Genomic DNA, 15,316 nt, shown 5'->3' with positions numbered 1-15,316 from the left:
GTACCTGGAATAGAATACCAGCCCTTCTTCCCCTGGTGGAACGGGTTCGACTGCATTGGCCTCTAGAAGCGCGGAGAGTTCCTCTGCAAGTACCTGCTTGTGCTGGGAGCTGAAGGACTGAGCTCCCAGTGGGCAATTTGGAGGTCTGGATTCCAGATTGAGAGTGTATCCTAACCGGACTATTTGAAGAACCTACCTGTTGGAGGTTATAAGAGGCTACCTTTGGTGAAAAAATATCAACCTCCCCCCGACCGGCAAGCTGTCCGGCATGGACACTTTTTCTGAGGCAATGCTGCACTGGAGTCAGTCAAAAGCCCGTCCCTTGCTTTTGCTGGAGAGCCCTAGGGGCCTTAGGTGCACGCCGTTGACGGAAATGAGCATACTGGGACTGAGCCTGGAGAAGCTGCCGAGAAGCAGGAGTGTACCTACGCCTATTACAAGAATAGGGAGTACTCTTCCTCCCTCCAAAAAACCTCCTAGATGAGGAGGTAGTAGCAGAAGACGCGGGAGAGAGAATCCATAGCATCATGGTGCTTTTTGATCTGATTGACCATGTCCTCTACTTTTTCTCCAAAAAGATTATCCCCCCGGCATGGAACATCCGCCATTCGCTGCTGGGTCTTATGATCCAGGTCAGAGACACGCAGCCATGAGAGTCTGCGCATCACTATACCTTCAGCAGCTATTCGGGCTGCCACATCAAAAGTGTCGTAAGTACCCCTGGCCAGGAATTTGCGACACGCCTTCTGCTGCCTGACCACCTGGTAAAAAGGTTCGGCGAGCTCCGGAGGAAGTGCTTCAACCAAACTGGACAGTTGCCTCACCGAGTTCTGCAAGTGGATGCTCATGTAGAGCTGGTAAGTTTGGATCTTGGCAGCGAGCATTGTGACCTGATACATTTTCCTCCCAAAAGAATCCAAGGTCCTAGACTCTCTGCCTGGGGGCGCTGAGGCATAGTCTCTAGTACTCTTGGCTCTTCTGAGAGCACAGTCCACCACCATGGAATCATGAGGAAGTTGGGCCTTCACCATTACAGGCTCTCCATGGACTCTGTACTGGGACTCAGATTTTTGGGGGACCACTGGATTAGAAAAAGGGAACGACCAATTTCGCATAAGTACTTCCCTGAGTGTATTATGCAAGGGGGCCGTTGCCACCTCAGTAGGTGGAGAAGGATAATCCAAGACCTCGAGCATCTCGGCTCTAGGCTCATCCACAACCTCCATAGGGAATGGAATGTCCTTAGACATTTCCCGAACAAAAGATGAGAAAGAAAGACTCTCAGGCGGAGTAGGATCAGAGGGAACCCCATATGACTCTTCCTCCAAAAAGTATCTGGGGTCTTCTTCCTCTTCCCACGAGCGCTCTTCATCGGTATCGGACAAAAGCTCCCTAAGAGCAGCCCGAACCCGAGCATGCCTCAACGTCGAGGAATGACGACCTCGTGGGGGGTGTTGAGAAGTCAATCCCTGCCTGGACTCCGGCAAAGCTTCCTCCACCAACGTTGAGGGGGAATCGACTCGGGTGGCGGCCGACACCAATACCGCAAGCGGCACCGAGGACGGGGACCTCACCACAGGCGATGACCCAGATGCCGCTTCAGCAGTCGATACAGAAGGCGCAAGCACCCCCGACACCGAAGCAGACTGGCGCAGCAACCCTTCCAGAAGCTCTGGAAGAAGGGCCCTGATGCGCTCATCGAGAGCTTCCATTGGAAAAGGCTGGGGGGGGCCGGTGGTAGAATCTGAGGGGGCTCGAGAGCCGGTGCCAGGCTGCCAGATGACCGACGCATCAGCAGCTCCTGTATGGAAAGTGAGCGGTCCTCCCGGCGCCGACGCTTCTCGGGTGCCGAATCTCGGCTCCCCCAGAGCTCTCAGTACCGTGTCTGGAAGGAGAACGATGACGGTGCTTCTTAGCCTTCACTCGACACCCGTCATCAAGACTTCTCGGTACTGAAGAGGAGGACGAGGAATCCTCACGCCTCCTCGGGGCCGGGTCTGACGAACGTTGGTCCCGGGGGGCCTGCATAGCAGTAGGCCTCGAGGTGTAGACCCACTCGATGCCTCGCTGCTCCCAGTGCAATGCAGTCTTTCAGCAGCCATTACCTGCGCTCTCGATGTCACTGCTTCTCTCGACGTCGACGACCTTGGTACTGATGTTGATGCCGACATCAAAGGACCGGACCGATCCGCAAAGAGCTTCTCACGTTGAGCCTCCCGAGACAATTGGGTCCGATACTTCATTAAAGAGCACAGCTTACACGCAGCTGGCAAATGCTTGGATCCAAGGCACTGGAGACACCACGTCTGAGGGTCGGTACCCGAGATGGTCTGGTTGCAGCGAGTACAACGCTTGAAGCCGCTGGGAGTCCTCGATGTCATGGACAGAAAAACAGCAGCTGCGAAATTAAAAGACTCGATGGTGCCAAAGAAAAAGGCACAAAAAAGGGAAAAATGACCCGGCCGAGCAGTCTAAGGGTGGCCGCAACGAAACTTAAACAAGTGAAGAAAAAACTAATAAAATAAGGAAAAAAAAACTACTTTTTTTTTTTTTTTGAACACTAATAAGGAGAAAACATGAAAAAAGGGAAGCGGTAAACGCTGAAAAAGGTCTCCTGAGCCGAAAAAAGAGCGAGAAAAAATCGTGTCACTCTAGATGCGGATGAAAGAAAACTGAGGGCACGCTTGGGTCACGGGCAGGAAGCCATTTGTGCATGCGCAGAGTGTTCGGCCCGCGCAACGGAGCATTCTGGAAAGTTCTTTGTTTTTTGCTGTGCAAATTTTTCCACGGTCTCCTGGGCCATCACGGACAACAGCCTAGTTGTGAGTATAATCCAGCCTGCTTGTCCTTGGAGAATACATATCAGATCTATAGGAAATAAGGCAGATCTTATAAAAGACCGGTTTGCAGAAAGAGAACCAGGTTTTTTGTTTCTAACAGAAACCTGGTTGAAATCAAATGATGATACCATTATAAACTATCTATACCCTCCGGGTTATACGTTTTTAGCATTAGCTAGGCAAGGAAGAAAAGGTGGAGGCTTCGGATTACAGAGATTTGTTTTTATTGTAGAATAGTAGAATAGAATAATTTAGTCTTCTATCATTAGAAATGTTATTGTGCAGAATTAGTGACCCTTAATTGTAATTTATTCTATGCCCCTCCATGCAAATAGACATTAGGTAAGGATTATTTTTATGGTTTTGTGACTAAAAACATTCTGTACTCTGCAAATAGCTTAATAGGTGATGTCAATTTACATCTGGAGCAGCAGGATAACTGTAATGTATATGATCTTGGGAATCTTTTGAATAACACAGATCTTATAACTCCCATCAGTCAACAGATACACAAAAAGATACATCAATTAGACCTGATAGCTTATTCTTACACTGAGAATATTTCCTTCTCTAGTCCAATCTAGACACCTACATTATGGTCTGACCATTTTCTCTCTGGCTTTACAATATTCTGGAAACAATCTAATGTAAAATGACAGGTAAATCAAAATTTAGGTAGATATATTACAAGAGGGAAGATTGATCAAGAACAGTTTGGGCATTTCATTGCACCTACTATCCCTAATTGTCCAGAAGAGCAAATAACTTGGTTAACTTATTAGAATACTGTCTGTGATCAGGCCCTAGATGTAATTGCTCCGGAATGAAGAAGAAAGATTAAGAAGCAAAACAACAAATGGTTTAAGTCTCAGTTAGTTAACCTAAAACAAAATTGCAGAAAAATGGAACAGAGGTGGTGTAAGATGTCAAATGATCTTACTAAACAGAATTTGATAAATGCTTTAAAAATATATAAAAACACGATAGTTGAATCAAAAAAAGCTTACTATTCTCATATAATAGAGATCTTTCCAACTTGAGTATAAGCTATTTCAGAAAGTAAATGATCTTACCGATACAAATTTTATTTCTAGTAAACCAGGTGAGCTGCTACCTAAGCCTCTCAATTGGCAATTTATTTTAAATAAAAAATACAAAATCTTTATTCAAACTTACAAACAGGGGGTCTTTTACTAAGGTGCGCTAGTGTTTTTAGCTCGCACTAGAAATCAGCTGGCGCTAAACGCTGAGATGCCCACAGAAATATAATGGACATCTCAGCGTCTAGTGTCAGCTGATTTCTGGCACAAGCTAAAAACGCTAGTGCAAGTTAGTAAAAGACCGCCTATGAGTGAAACTAAGGAACATCATTTAATTAACAGACCTGTAGATATGGCATGGCACTCTTTTCCTCCTATATTAATGGATGACCTTAATAAACTGATTAATAAGTATTCAAAATCACACTGCATACTTGATAACTGCCCTACATGTTTAATGAAATTTGCTCTAAAATGTTTTAGACACGTACTTCTACTATGGCTTGAATCCCATTGTACATCTGGTGAATTCCCTAAAGATACTGGTCAAATTATTTTCATCCCAATTACGAAAAATCTGACCATCTCCTTAACTGATGTAAAAAACTACAGACCAGTTGCTTCTAATACCATATTTTATTAAAATTATGGAAGGTTTGGTTACTAAATATTTGGAAAGCTATCTAGATGAATTTTATCTTTTTCATGCCTCTCAGTCGAGCTTCCAAGCATCAGCGGCGATCCTTGGTCGGCGGCCACCCGGGGCAGTTCGCTGCTGTGCACCCCCCCCCCCCCCCCAGGTGCACTGGCATCCCCCCCTCCCCCCGAGTGCAATTGCCTGCTGAGAGCAGCCGCGCAGCTGTCAGTTCCGCTGGTTCCCTGCTCCTTCTGCCCCGGAACAGGACATAACCTGTTCCGGGGCAGAGGGAGCAGGGAGCCAGCGGAGCTGACAGCCGCATGGCTGCTTTCTGCACCCCCCCCCCCCCCCCCAGCGGCTTGCACCTGAGGCGGACCTCCCCCACTGCCAAGCATTAAATAGCACAGAGACATTATTAGGTTCACCGAGTACACAAGCAACTTATGAGTAATGGTAATTAATAAAGCAACTAGATCTTTCGAGTGCCAGAATTGGTATACAGTGGGGGAAATAAGTATTTGATCCCTTGCTGATTTTGTAAGTTTGCCCACTGACAAAGACATGAGCAGCCCATAATTGAAGGGTAGGTTATTGGTAACAGTGAGAGATAGCACATCACAAATTAAATCCGGAAAATCACATTGTGGAAAGTATATGAATTTATTTGCATTCTGCAGAGGGAAATAAGTATTTGATCCCCCACCAACCAGTAAGAGATCTGGCCCCTACAGACCAGGTAGATGCTCCAAATCAACTCGTTACCTGCATGACAGACAGCTGTCGGCAATGGTCACCTGTATGAAAGACACCTGTCCACAGACTCAGTGAATCAGTCAGACTCTAACCTCTACAAAATGGCCAAGAGCAAGGAGCTGTCTAAGGATGTCAGGGACAAGATCATACACCTGCACAAGGCTGGAATGGGCTACAAAACCATCAGTAAGACGCTGGGCGAGAAGGAGACAACTGTTGGTGCCATAGTAAGAAAATGGAAGAAGTACAAAATGACTGTCAATCGACAAAGATCTGGGGCTCCACGCAAAATCTCACCTCGTGGGGTATCCTTGATCATGAGGAAGGTTAGAAATCAGCCTACAACTACAAGGGGGGAACTTGTCAATGATCTCAAGGCAGCTGGGACCACTGTCACCACGAAGACCATTGGTAACACATTACGACATAATGGATTGCAATCCTGCAGTGCCCGCAAGGTCCCCCTGCTCCGGAAGGCACATGTGACGGCCCGTCTGAAGTTTGCCAGTGAACACCTGGATGATGCCGAGAGTGATTGGGAGAAGGTGCTGTGGTCAGATGAGACAAAAATTGAGCTCTTTGGCATGAACTCAACTCGCCGTGTTTGGAGGAAGAGAAATGCTGCCTATGACCCAAAGAACACCGTCCCCACTGTCAAGCATGGAGGTGGAAATGTTATGTTTTGGGGGTGTTTCTCTGCTAAGGGCACAGGACTACTTCACCGCATCAATGGGAGAATGGATGGGGCCATGTACCGTACAATTCTGAGTGACAACCTCCTTCCCTCCGCCAGGGCCTTAAAAATGGGTCGTGGCTGGGTCTTCCAGCACGACAATGACCCAAAACATACAGCCAAGGCAACAAAGGAGTGGCTCAGGAAGAAGCACATTAGGGTCATGGAGTGGCCTAGCCAGTCACCAGACCTTAATCCCATTGAAAACTTATGGAGGGAGCTGAAGCTGCGAGTTGCCAAGCGACAGCCCAGAACTCTTAATGATTTAGAGATGATCTGCAAAGAGGAGTGGACCAAAATTCCTCCTGACATGTGTGCAAACCTCATCATCAACTACAGAAGACGTCTGACCGCTGTGCTTGCCAACAAGGGTTTTGCCACCAAGTATTAGGTCTTGTTTGCCAGAGGGATTAAATACTTATTTCCCTCTGCAGAATGCAAATAAATTCATATACTTTCCACAATGTGATTTTCCGGATTTAATTTGTGATGTGCTATCTCTCACTGTTACCAATAACCTACCCTTCAATTATGGGCTGCTCATGTCTTTGTCAGTGGGCAAACTTACAAAATCAGCAAGGGATCAAATACTTATTTCCCCCACTGTATCTGGTAAAGTGATGAAACGGCTTAGGGCAGCATTTCCCAAACTGTGCACCGCACTGCACTCACTGGGGTGCCACGGCAAATCCCGACCTCCCTTCTACCCGAACCGCTACTGAAGACAGCAGCGGCAGAAAATCAAATAAAAAAAAAAAAAAAAGCGAGTGCAGGGCTGCAGCAGCATTCAAGCATGTGCTGTCAGTTCTGCAAGTCCTCTACCCACGGAACTGGAAGTTGAAGTCAGCGGGGGCAGAGGACCAGAAGAGCCGACAGCACATGCCTGAAGGCTGCTACGGCCCTGTGCCTTTTTTTTGTCACAGCCACTGGGGACAGAGAGCAGGAGGTGTCCGAGACTCGCAGAGGTGACTGCCAAGGAGGCTTAGTCCTGATTTGAAAATACACCTCTATGTGTGCCTAATGAAAACAGGAGACTGGATGAAGTCAAAAAGTTGAAGTTAATTGGTCAGTCTCTGTTTACCTTCCCATTCAAAAAAAGGCAAGCAAACCTATGAGCTGCTGCATCCAAGTTGTCTTTCTTTATTGTTGGTAGCATTTTTTATTTAATCTCACTTATATTTTTATGGTACAACATTTTTATTGATGACAAATTAACAAATACATCCAGAATCTGAGTAAACATAGTTTCAATTGTCAGAGCATACATAAGAGTACAAAAGGATATAAGTCGTCATCAAACTTTTAACGTTTCCCCCCTCCTCCCCATTAACTATATGTCTATTCCTAATATTAAATTCAGGCAAACAAACATGGTATATGAAAGTGTCCCAGTTCCGCTTACTAGACAATGATGTACCTAACTCCACTCTCACCTACCCCTACTTTATCATTACCATTTTCCAAGTTTAAAAAGTTTTTATTGATGAATCAACAAAGTATACATTAGTCAGCAATAGAGTGAACAATGATATAAAAGTGTCATATACTCAGGCAGAGAACACAATATAGTATATGTTTTCATTAAATCTGACCCTTTCCCCAACTCCCTCCGAACAATTGGAACCAACCAGGAGAGGGTCCCGAAAACAGTGTACCGTATCCCCTTCCCCATGTCTCCCCCAACCTTTACCAACTCAAAGACCCCAGCCAGTATCCAACCCCACCCCCTCCCCATAAGACCAACCAATAATTTAATCTCTTATATTTTTAAACATGCTGGTTTGTGCAGCATACAGATGTACAAAGAGGAAGTAGAATAATGGAATAACTTTTCATAGGTAGAATAGTAATTCGTTATAAATTGTAATCAGTGTGTCATTTGGAGGGGCTGGTTATAGGGACACCCTGACACTATAATATTTGTGCAGAAAAAAAGATGGAGACTTGTGTGGATGGGGGGGCGGAGACCTGTGTGGTCAGGGGCAAAGGTCGGTGTGGTGGGAGGGGGGGGGGGCAAAGATAGTTAGCCTCCTACATAAGCAACCTTGAGCAACGAGCAAATAATCTAAACCTATTCTATTATAACGAGAAAAAAATAGAAAGTTCATCAATTCGGTCTTGTACAGCAGTAAAGGCAATGTTCAATTCATGAGTCAATACAAGTAGAAGAACTTGAGGTCGTCTTATAGACATGCCTAATTCAGCAGTAGAGGAAGGAGGTGCAAATATGGGAATCCAAGAAGTAGCTGAGAGGGCATCAAGTCTAACTTTAGTCAGAGAATAGGTAGAATTAATGTATTCCAAAGATTTTTCGAGAGCTTCATGTTCAGGGGCTACAGCAGAAGGGATGGAAAGAGAACGTTTAGAGCGGGTGTTGGAAGAGGAAGAAGTATTAAGTGGAACAGCAGCAGAGAAATTATTAAGGGTGGAGAGAACACAAAAGGAATAACTGGAAGGTAAAATAAGATAAAGAAGATTATCACAAATCCAATGATGATACATGAAGATAATGAAAAAAATAAAAAGCAGACCATATAGCTTTAGGGTAGTAGACATCAGGGCATGGTGCATGAAATGTACCATGTAGAGCTGATACGCTGTTACTGTTGGATCTCAATATGATGCCCTGAAACATCTTCTCACTTCTAGATCCAATGTTTTAGGATCCTTGCCAGGTGGGGTGTTCAAGAGTTCTTTGAAATATCTTGCTCTATTTAGAGTCCACTTTACAGCTACTCTACATCAGCAAGTATCACACGACAACAAATCCCAGGTTGGGTTGGCCCCTGTACTTCAGATCCAGCTTCCCAGTGGTCAGTCAGCAAGATACCAGATTTTTACATTTTTTGAGCACTTCCAGAAGTCCATGTACTGATGCAGCTATAGTCTTTAAGATTCTACTGCCAGCCTGGAAGTGGTTCAGTTTCTAAGAGAGCCTTGCAGGAATGAACCAAATAACCTCTCACCTACCACCGTCCTCTCACCCCCATCCACTGTGGTTAACACCTCCTCTTGGGGGATGGGCATCCTGTTTCTGTTGGGGACAGATAGACAGGCACACGGAATATACAGAAAACTCAGTCTTTCCTTGGATTCCTTGTGAGAGCTCTTTCTTCATCCCACTCACATTGCCTTATGCTATTTGATTCTTTGCTGTTGCCCTACTATGGTCCCAACCCCAATTCTTTACTATGAAGAAGACCTCTATCTTGAAGGCATCCTATTTCTGTTGAGGACAGATAGACAGGAACACAGAACATACAGAAAGTCTTTCCTTGCATTCCTTGTGATAGCTCTTTCTTCATCCCACTCACATTGCCTTATGCTATCTGATTCTTCACTGTTACCCTACTATGGTACTGACCCCAATTCTTTACCATGAAGTCTTCCTCAATCCTGAACAAGTTCCCCTGCTGTGGTCTGGCCTTCTTCATGCATTGGGACCTCTTAGTGACTGTCAGCATGTTCCTTTGGTATCCAGTACGCATCCCAAGCTCCGGTTTATAGAGCTAAAGTCCAACAGCCACCAGCATATAACTCACGCAACTCAAAGGGAAGGTAGTTGCTATAGGCAGAGGATTACACACCTGGTTTCTCAGTCTGTTTATTTAGTCCAATAGCTTGTCTTATCTCTGGACCTCAGCCTGATCACTACCTCTAGGTCCCTCTTACTGATATGATCCATTACGTGGATGTTGGATTATGTGTCTGAAGAACACAATGATATTTCTCTGTCCTCCTGGATCCTCTCTGATCATCCTCTCCAAGAATCTGACTTACCCCGAGTCCTCACACTTCCCCATTCAAGCAAATACTTCCCCCCTCCCCCTACAAGAATATAGGGAGTCCAACAAAGATGATGTGCCTTGACCCTTGTTTGGACAGTTCTGAACCAGATTGCACAAACCTACAAATGCACTCGATCTGCAGCCCCTCCTTACCTCTCTACCCTCATTTCCCCTTACGTCCCTACCCATAACCTCCGCTCTCAAGACAAATCCCTCCTTTCAGTACCCTTCTCCACCACCGCCAACTCTAGGCTCCGCCCTTTCTGCCTCGCCTCACCCCGTGCTTGGAACAAACTCCCTGAGCACATACGCTAGGCCCCCTCCCTACCCATCTTCAAATCATTGCTCAAAGCCCACCTCTTCAATGTCGCCTTCGGCACCTAATCACAACACCTCTACTCAGAAAATCGAGACTACCCCAACTTGACATTTCATCCTTTAGATTGTAAGCTCTTCTGAGCAGGGACCGTCCTTAGTTATTAATTTGTACAGCGCTGCGTAACCCTAGTAGCACTCTAGAAATGTTAAGTAGTAGTAGTAGATTGCTGCCCTCTGTGGGCAAATTATGCTGTGGGCAAATTATGCTGTGTGCCATGAACAGGTGAGAGTAGGCATTTGAACAACTTATTATGTCTAGGGGTGAGAAAATGGCTATCAAGCTCACCTTGCAATAGAAGCAACTGGCTTTACTGGAATAAATTAAATCATTGAAGAACTTGTTGACCAGTTGCATTAAGACATTCATGTCCAACTTGGATACTATCATGCCCTGCTGCAATGATCAGTCTTCAGAAGTAATATGGGTATTCTTTGTTCCAAAAGCTCTGGTGTCAATTTGACTGTGCCAAGCTAGCTGATTACACTGATGGTGAAAGGCATGCTTACGGAGAATAAAGCTTAAAAAAAAGTAGCTCCTGTCAGCCCCATTTCAAAAAAGAATACAGTGCAACTAGAAAAGATTCATAGGAGGGTGACAAAAATGATAAAGGGAATGGAACACTTCCCTTACAAAGAGAAGCTAAACTGGTCACGGCCCTTCAGCTTGGAAGAACAAATGAGAGGGGATATGATAGAAGTTTATAAAATGAGTGGATTGGAGCAGTTAAACAGGGTAACAGTTTAACCTGTCAAAACACAAAAGCAAAAGGACACTCAAGGAAACTAATGTTCAGCAAACTGAAAATAACTTGCATAAAGTTGTTTCTTTTTTCTTTCATGCAGCACATACTTAAGCTGTGGAATCTGTTGCCAGAGAATGCAGTAAAGATCAACACAGCAGGATTCAAAAGCAGTTTGGACATGTTCCTGGAGGAAAACTCCTTTATAAATTATTAGCCAGGTAAAGTTGGGATAGCCATTTCTCATCCCTGGATACGAACTATGAGAAATAGATCTACATTTTGCGATCTGCCAGGTATTTGTGACCCAAACTGGCCACTGTTGGAGACAGGATGTTGGGCTCAATCGATCTGGGCTGACCTAGCATGGCTTACACTTATACACAGGAATCCTGGCATGATGAAATGGATACCGGCAGTGGTGCAGTCATCGCCAGAGTTTTCAACACTGATTTAGGGGCTGTCTTCTGCATGGATGCTGATTTAGACATCAGTCCCAACATCAAGTCCTGTGGCATCACAGGATTCAATCCCCATCTTTCTCGCATGCACATTCATATGAATACCTCCTTTTTCTAGTTTGGCTCTCTGTCCTTCAAGGGTAACTTGCTCTCGGAGGTGGTGTGATCTCTGTTCCTATAGTCATCCCTCTTTCCAAAGATATTTTGGGTTTATTTGTGGCTAGAGCCAGCAGTGGGGACTACAGAACCTCCATTTTGTAACCCAGGAAATGTCACACCCTTGGTGAAATTCAGGTGTAACTGGAGCACCTAGGGTCATCATGTTCTGGTTCCAACCATCCACAGGAAATGCTCTGGAAATGTATGAAGGCTATTTTCTATTTGCCTTGCTTTAATTTGCCTGCTTGCAAGGTTGAACTAAATCATAAGAAGGGAGTGTTATGAGATAACCTGCATGTGGCTCCATGGTTTAGGCAAGAGCAAAAATATCCCAAAATCCCAAGGGCAGCAAAAAAATGCTGAAAAAACAAAACAAAACAAAAACACATTGAAGAGACAAGGTGGACAAAAAAAAACAAGCGTCCTGATGAAGTGGTAGCTATATGCGAACTCCTGCACATGATCATAAAAACCTTCTTAGACCTCAATGCACAAGATATTGACTGTTTGCACAGTGACACGAACACATCAATGCAGCAGTTTTTCTGCTGTATATATATCATCTGTTGTGACAAGACAATGGTGATAGTTTTACAGATACTTTTGACTCCTGAGGCAGGCATATTGTTCCCGAAACACAGGACCATCAAGGCCATTGTATCTTCCTTCTGGCAATAAAGTCTTTTTGTTTACCTACATCTGGAGTCCTACTGATCACTGGTTGACCTATGTCTCTTTCACCATTGACATTTTGAAAATTCGTTGCACCTGACCCCTAGAAATGCAATAGGAAAGTGGTCTGGTAGTGAATTTCTCAAACTCCGAATAACTAGTTTGAATACTTGAATTGGAATGGTCAAAAAAACAGAGTTAATGATAAGTGACACTTCTCTTTCCTTACATGAAAAGATAAATCATTAAGTGTTTGATTAGAATGTGATGAGGTAGGTATGGAACAAATTAATCTAATGAGGAATGTGATGGGGTACATATGGAACAAAATGTAATTATTATTATTATTTATTGCATTTGTATCCCACATTTTCCCACCTATTTGCAGGCTCAATGTGGCTTACAGAGTTTGGTTATGACAATCATTTTATGATGTCAGTTACAATTAGTAGTGTTCAAAGATTAGGTAAGGGAAGAGAGAAGGAAGTTGTTGGGCAGGGTTGAAGGTGTACTGTGATAACTGTGTGGATTGGTGAGGTAGTTTTGTAAGGCTATGGCTTCTCTTTGTAGGCCTTCTAGAAGAGATGTGTCTTCAGGGATTTGCGGAAGTTGGCTATTTCGTCAATAGCTTTCAGGGCTGTGGGTAATGCATTCCACAACTGCATGCTCATGTAAGAGAAGGTGGTGGCATGTATCAGCTTGTATTTTAGTCCTTTACAGCTGATGGGCTGTTTGGAGGGTTTTTTTTTTTTTTATATCTTTATTGAGTCAAAGGCATAGCAATTACAGTAACAACATTGTTCAAACAACTGAATACAACGCTATTCGTACATCAATATAATTTAGTTACACGTTTCTTCAAGTGCAACAAAAACCACTAACCAACAGCAATAGTGCAACACTTAGTAGAACCACCCCTGACCCTCCCTTTTTTTTTTTTTTTAATCTTTTTCTCTCTTCCCCCCCCCCCCCAAAAAAAAACATTAATGTAGAAAGTACGAAAAAGATGTTCCACTCCATGTGGAAACTCAAAAGAGTAAGACCTTTCTTCCCGAGATATATCTTCCGTACCCTGGTACAATCATTGGTAATAAGTCATCTGGACTACTGTGACGCACTGTACATTGGCTGCAAAGAACAGACTATCAAAAAACTCCAGGATCTGAGAACTGGAGTTTTTTGATAGTCTGTTCTTTGCAGCCAACGTACAGTGCGTTACAGTAGTCCAGATGACTTATTACCAATGACTTTACCAGGGTACGGAAGATATATCTCGGGAAGAAAGGTCTTACTCTTTTGAGTTTCCACATGGAGTGGAACATCTTTTTCATTGTTTTCTTCATGTGAGTATCGAGTGTGAGGTTTCGGTCGATGGTAACTCCAAGAATTTTTAGATTTTGTGCGACGGGGAGAGAACAGTATGGTGTGGTTATTGTGGAGTAGTTGTTTTTGTTGTGTTGTGAGGTGAGGACAAGACATTGAGTTTTTTCTGCGTTGAGTTTCAGCTGGAATGCATCCGCCCAGGAGTGCATGATTTGGAGGCTTTGGTTGATCTCGTTGATGATTTCGTTTAGATTATGTTTGAATGGGATGTAGATCGTGACGTCGTCTACATATATGTAGGAATTAAGGTTTTGATTGGCTAGAAGTTTGGCTAAAGGTATCATTAGGTTGAAGAGAGTTGGTGATAGGGGGGATCCTTGGGGAACTCCACATTCAGGTGTCCATGGGGGTGATATATCCGCATTCGTTGTTACTTGGTAAGATCTTGTGGTCAGGAATCCTTTGAACCATTTGAGAACTGTACCTCCTACTCCAAAGTATTCTAGTATATGTAATAGTATTCCATGATTAACCATGTCAAAGGCGCTGGACATGTCGAATTGTAGGAGGAGTATGTTGTTACCAGTTGCAATTGCTTGTTTGAATGAGTTCATTGCAGATACTAGTGCCGTTTCGGTGCTGTGATTTGACTGAAATCCTGATTGAGACTCATGCAGAATTGAGTGTTTATTTATGTAGTCAGAGAGTTGTTTCGTCACTATGCCCTCCATGAGTTTGGTTATGAGCGGAATTGATGCTACTGGGTGATAATTGGTTAGGTCCATTGTGTTTTTCTTAGCATCTTTTGGCAGCGAAGTAAGATGTTTCCTTTCTCCGTGGGAAAGAGACCATTTTGAAGCCTGTGGTTTATATGATCCGCGAGGTCTTTTTTGAATTGTTTGGGGTCGGATCTTATTAGGCTATTGGGGCAGATGTCTAATTTGCATTGTGGCTTGGCGTATTTTCCGAGCCATTGTGAGAATTCATTTGACGATATCGTGTCAAAGTTGGTCCATGATCGATCTGCTGGGCTTTCCCCAGGTTTTGGGTCAAAACATTCAGAGGATGCTTGTGTACTCAGTGGTGTTGGTAGGTATCATGAGTCGGAGCTTTATGATTTTTTCATTGAAGTAATTCGCAAGATTGGTTGCGGATGGGGTTTCTATATTGTTAGAGGTAACCGGTGTAGTAATGAGAAGTATGATGGGGTACATATGGAACAGATTAATGTAATGAAGAATGCATATGGTAAGCTGTGAATGGTATAACAGAAGACCATATATAGAAGACAACGCAATCAGCAGTTCAAAACATGGCTATTGGGATTTTGGACTACTATAGTGCAGGCCTTCCAACAACATTACTTTGTAAATTGCAGGTGATTCAGATTATAGAGGCACACTTCTTTACAAAAACAAGTAGGAAAGTGCTTAACTATCACTGGCGGCCTTATATTAGCTTCTAGTAAAAGAAAGATGTAAATTTAAAATTTCAGTAATGATTTTTAAGCCCTTGCATTCTCAGAAACCAAATTATTTATGGGAAAAGTAGGTAACAGCTCTACAGAGTATGGTGTCTTCAATCCTCCCAAAATATTTTGTTAACTTCCTTCTGTAAAAATGTTCAAGGTCAGACATGGGCAAAGTCATTCTCCATGGTGGGTCCAGAACTGTGGAATGCTCTTCTAAATAAGTAGTGGGAGGGGGTCACATGACGACAGCTTCCTGGTAAAGCACAGGTGCTTTGAGCTCTGCAGGAACCCTGCATAAATCTGCTAAATACCATTTGAAAT

The 15,316-nt window shown here is 43.9% G+C and overlaps 1 protein-coding gene across 10 annotated transcripts in view; it reads right to left on the bottom strand.

Moving 5' to 3' along the window:
• Positions 1 to 15,316, bottom strand: part of FGFR1OP (FGFR1 oncogene partner) — a 192,372-nt gene that overhangs the window by 82,288 nt on the left and 94,768 nt on the right. The gene's annotated exons all lie outside the window — the stretch shown is intronic.

This window comes from Microcaecilia unicolor, chromosome 7 (assembly GCF_901765095.1).
Source record: "Microcaecilia unicolor chromosome 7, aMicUni1.1, whole genome shotgun sequence".
Classification (NCBI taxonomy): domain Eukaryota; kingdom Metazoa; phylum Chordata; class Amphibia; order Gymnophiona; family Siphonopidae; genus Microcaecilia; species Microcaecilia unicolor.
This window is presented reverse-complemented; position numbering and strand designations above follow the sequence as displayed.